At 38.9% G+C, this 5,594-nt stretch overlaps 1 long non-coding RNA gene across 1 annotated transcript; it reads left to right on the top strand.

Moving 5' to 3' along the window:
• The first annotated feature begins 840 nt into the window (after positions 1-840).
• LOC105558801 lies at positions 841-4,400 on the top strand. The gene is made up of 2 exons (XR_001008703.1): positions 841-1,971; positions 3,996-4,400. It is a non-coding gene; the product is annotated as an uncharacterized LOC105558801 (long non-coding RNA).
• The last annotated feature ends 1,194 nt before the right edge of the window (positions 4,401-5,594 follow it).

Below are 5,594 nucleotides of genomic sequence, written 5' to 3'. Positions count from 1 at the left end.
TTACTATGTAATGCATTACTTAAAACCGTACAACTTTCATGTTTAACATTTTTCCATCTTACATATTTAAAAAGTTATTTAGAGTTACCTTATAAGGATACATAGATACATACATACATACATACATACATACATACATACTGACATTTTTTCTGAATGTGATTTTTGGACGTTTTAGAACATTCTAAACATGTTTTCAAAGAAAACTCGAAAAAAATTTTTTCACGAAAACAAAGCTTCCTCTATGAGGAAGCAATAGGATCGATATAGCGCCAATCATATTTATTATAGAGAAAGGAATATTTTAGTCTTAAATGAAAAATTCTAAAATCTAGAATAAAACGATAGTACATATCGTCTCTTGTCGAATATCGTGATGCCAATTCGTGCGTTGTATGATGGAGGAAAAATTTATTCTAAGCTTACATTTATATAAGTTACTCTTGTCTCAATATAGTAAGTCGATTTTTTTAATTTGATAGAGGAGAATAAGAATTATGGATTTTACTTTGATATTGTCTTATTTTTATACTGAATGAAGTTGTGAGAAATATAAATGCGTCGAGAACATTTTTTGCCTCGGTAACAGAAATCCTTTCTGAGGGTGCACCCACACAGGAAAAATTTCCGGATTCAATGCAATTACACTCGAACGTATCGTAAAATAGGATTGACATAGCACCGATCATATTTATTATAGAGAAAGGAATATTTTAGTCTTAAATGAAAAATTCTAAAATCTAGAATAAAACGATAGTACGTATCGTCTCTTGTCGAATATCGCGGTGCCAACTTCGTGCGTTGTAAGGAGGGAAAATTTAAAATAAAGTCAATAATTCTTATTCTCCTCTATCGAATTAAAAAAAGATTGACTTGCTGTATTGAGAGCAACTCACGTCTATATAAGTTGCTCTCAATATAGCAGGTCAATCTTTTTTTAATTCGATAGAGGAGACTAAGAATTGTCGACTTTATTTTGATGCTGTCTTACTTTTATACTAAATGAGGTTGTGAGAAATATAAGTGCGTCGAGAATATTTTTTGTCTCGGTAACGTAAGTCCTTTCTGAGGGCGTTCCTTCGCGCGGACGAGGCGGTTTTTGAAGATCAAGCTGAAGCGACCGGAGCGTCGATGCGAGACTTCGTTCACCGTGTTCGCCAAGTCAAGCACATGTGATTTGTGACTTGCGTAATATGTCTTAATCTATCGCCGACGGTCACATGCAGTCTGTAATCACTTGCGCCGCCGATAAGAGGGGCGTATGCTACAATGACTGCCGGCGAACGCTTGCGAGCAAATAAATATCAATAAATCATCTGTATCCTCCTATTTTCTATTTACTCTTACTCTAATGCGTTTATTTGCCTCGATCGCACGCGTGCATTGTGAACTTGGTAAAGAGATTTTCGAAAACGTCTGGATGTTCCGCGATTTTATTCCGAGATTATTTCTCACGTTTCCCCGCGCCGCTGAAAGGGGCGGATTTATTTCGACAACATACGTGACTTAGTCCAGCAACTTAGTAAATTTAATTAGAAAATTTTTCAGGCTTCGTGACAAAAGTCTTTCGGTAATGACGGTCGTGCGATCATCGCCGACGCCAGAAATCGGGATTTTCCCAATTTTCGGGGGACTCGGGCGTGCGGAAAATCGTCGGGCAGCTCGATGATACCGATCTGTCCGCGAGAGACGCGACACGCCGTCTGCCCCGTGCCCTGACGAGGAGTGCAACGAGCATGAACGCCGGCGTGAAAATAAGCGGAATTAAAGAAAACAAGACGCACGCCGAGGAGCACATGACTGCTCGGATTGATAGCGGTAAACTCGTGACCACGATAAACTACTGCGAACAATTTCATCGGCCATAACCGGCCACGTACGTGTTCAGTCCTTCGCCGGCATGTCCAGGAACAGGAATTACGAGACGTTCGCCAGCAGCGCGGCAGACGTATCGTCGCCGCCGCCACCCGAGTGAGTACTCAGAGGCCGAAACGCCGGGCTCTTTTTCGCCCGTTTCCCTCCGTTATCGCCGTTATCGCTGTCGCCGTCGTCATTGCGTCGTCCACGAATATCGCCGTATATCTGAAACGCGATCGGCGATGCGCGCGTCTGCATCGACGTTCGCGATTTTCAAACGTGCCTTCGATTCGGATAAGATAGAGCGCTTACGCCCGTCGATAAGCGATGAAGTTAAATATTGTTCCGTAGACTAGATAGTTCCACGTTCAGAGCTCGCGATTCTTATCTTCGCGCGTTCTGGCTAACGATATACGGGGTGGCCCCGAACGTTCCGGCCGGACTTTGAGATTTTATAGGAAATTTAATTGTGGACAAAAAGTTTCCTATAAACATGAGTCGAAAAATGCTTCGTTTAAAAGTTAGCGCTCAAAAACCTCTAATATCGCGGTCATTTTATATATTTTTGCAAATATAAAAAGTATGCGTTTTTAATAAAAAGTACCGAAATATCTGAATAAATTTCGTGGAAAAATCAATAAAGATAAAAATCCTTTTCTTTTAAAAACAAAATAATTCTCATTGTTAAACGAAAATAGTACTGTGATAGTAGAAAATGAAGAAAAACGTGAAAAAACGAATTTTCTCAAGATGTGCCTCTCCAGCTTCAATACACTTTCGACATCGAGTAGTGGGCGATCTGGTCTCTTTACGGATTTCCTCCCCATTTAATTTAAATCGGGAGTGCATTAAAGCTGGAGGGGCACACAACCTATGGAACGTAGTACAGTCGTTTTGATTTCATTCGAAAGGTAATTTAAATCTCTACAAGTTTTATTTCGGTACTTTTTATTTAAAAACGCATACTTTTGGGATATTTGTAAAAATGTATAAAACAACCGTCATTTTAGGGATTTTTGTGTACGCTAACTTTTTAAAAAAGCATTTCACCACCCATGTTTATAGGAAACTTTTTGTTCAGAATTAAATTTCTTATAAAATCTCAAAGTCTGGCCGGAACGCTCGGGCCACCCTGTATATTTCGGAGTTGCATGAAAATTCTGTGAGAAAAGTGATATGCGGATTATTTTCCAACGAATTTTTAGCAGCGTTCCCTCCTCTTTCGTGTTGTACACGGTAAGACTTTTCTCTTAGAATTTATTCTGAAAATTATACGATCGTGGGACAACGTGGCAGTTTGAAGAACTTTATGAGAGGTTTTTGAAATTTTACCATACATTTTACTAATAAACTTGGGCGAGCTTCTACTGGAGAATGCCTGTTCAGGTAGAACCGGGGAGGCTCGCCTACAGGGAGAGAATTTTTTCTTAAAGTTTATCTTGAAAATCAGATAATCGTGGAACAACATTTCGAAGAATTTTATGAGTTCTTTGAAATTTTACCATACTTTTTACTAGTAATTATACTTACAATTAGTATACATTTTATTAAAATGTATAGTAAAATTTCAAAAAAAACCTCATAAAGTTGTTGAAAATGCCATGTTGACCCACGCTCGCATAATTTTCAGGATAAATTCTAACTCATTTTATGAGACTCTGTTACGTTCGTTTATAGCTTAGCTACGCTATCTCGAATTTGCTCCTAAAAAACACACGATCGTAAACGAGCATATGCGTGTAATAAAATAATAGCGTGGTTACAAAATCTTAAACATTATCATAATGTAAAACCCGCATTGTAAAAGCGGAGAATTTAAAACTCAAATTACAAGACGCTTAGGTCGCTCGGTTCTTTATGGTAGAATAAAAGAAAATTACGCCCTCGGTGCTCCCTTTAATTTTTAAATGCATTAAACGCACAAAAGCTGCATGTGACACAAACAATCGCACTTTTCTGCACAACTGCAGCTCTGTCTGGAGTCAAGAGGCTCTCACGTTGCTCGCACGGCCTAATTGAATATCATATAAATGCGCTCATAACGCGATGATTACAGTGTTTGCATCAAATCCGCGTGACCAAGTGTGTTCGCAGGCCGAGGTTATCTCGCCGCGTCTGACAGATTTCATTTACCGTAGGCATACGACTCGTCATGCTCGAATTTGCGATAATGACCGTCGACCGCAACGATATTGGCTGATTCTGGAGGTAACGGGGCCAGAGAGCGAAGCAGCGCTCTCTCAAATAATCTTCACGCTCGATGGACTTCTCAACAGGCCCCTTAATTTGAATAACGTTAAATATAATTATAAGTACAATCGTTTTATTAAAAACAATTACATATTTATATTTTATCACATCGAATTATTCTGACAATATGTACAATGCGGTTTAAGTTCACATTATATACATTTGTACATTTACGTGCAAGATACGTACACAAAATACGTGCAAGAATACGATATTCAATTTATTTGCGCAGGACAAATTGTGCGTTTATTCGAATGGAATTTTTTTAAAAGGTGCTAAAAGAGTTTTTTAAAGTATGAGCTGAGTATTTATTTAAAATTCTCGTCGGTCTCTCAGTTGCCACGCATGGTACGATCTTCTTGATTTTTTATTTCTTATTCCAGCCTCTTTCATGTTTAATTATTACAACTTTCGAAATGATAGCGCTGGTCTCCTCTTATCGCAGGGAGTATCAAGAGCGGCACGTCGAAGCTGACAATCGAGTATTGAGTAGCGAGTAAATATTAAACCATCTTCGCGCGCGCGCGCGCGCGATTCCAACGCGAGAGATCGTCCGTCGTTATAATTATCTCTCGTTCGACCTTATCGCACACTTACAAGTGCTTACATCGTTATTCCTTTTTATCGCGCTCGAGTTGACACATTTCTTATACAGTGGTTGTATAAAAAATGTTGTAAAATAACTCATTTCTATGCGCGACTCAATTCCCTTTCTTGAAATGACTTTTGCTCTCTGAAACTATTTTTGTGTGTGATCTCTGCTTCTTCTAATGCAATTTTTTTCATTCAACCATGATTAAATCGATCTTTCGTAAGATCGCGCCTACCGGCACGATAGTGATAGATTTTCATTTGTTGTATGATAAAATTTGTAAGCACGTTGATTGGCTACAGAATGACAAAATTCTCGAGTAGAGAATGCTAGAAATTTTCTATCCAGCAGTCAATCAACGCGCTTAGGCCTGTTATACAATACGTCGTATATAAATAACTTTTCTCATTGGACCATCGGCTACATCCCGACATCCGACAGCGACAAACGACGTATTGTATAACAGCCCTTAAAATTTTGTCGTGCGACAAATGAAAATCCACCCTAAGGGCCTGAGCAGAAAGATTGCCGTAAACGTTTACGATTCTGTCGTAAGACTTAAGTCGGTGTCAATGCACAAAGAATTGTCGTAGACGTATGTCGCATTTATCGCATCGCAAAGCGACATACATCTACGACAAATTCTTTGTACGTTGACTTCCGACACCGACTTAAGTCTTACGACAGAATCGTAAACGCTTACGACAGTCTTTCTGCTCAGGCCCTAAGGCTGATATTACATTTGTCGTACGACAAATTTTTCAAGCGTGTTGATTGACTGCGGGATAGTAAAATTCTCGAGTATCTAGAAATTATCAATTTAGCAGACAATCAACACGCTTGAAAAAATTTGTCGTACGACAAATGTAATACCAGCCTAAGACTAATATTACTT

This window comes from Vollenhovia emeryi, unplaced genomic scaffold (assembly GCF_000949405.1).
Source record: "Vollenhovia emeryi isolate VEMERY1.0 unplaced genomic scaffold, V.emery_V1.0 DF939310.1, whole genome shotgun sequence".
NCBI classification, from domain to species: Eukaryota; Metazoa; Arthropoda; class Insecta; order Hymenoptera; family Formicidae; genus Vollenhovia; species Vollenhovia emeryi.
This window is presented reverse-complemented; position numbering and strand designations above follow the sequence as displayed.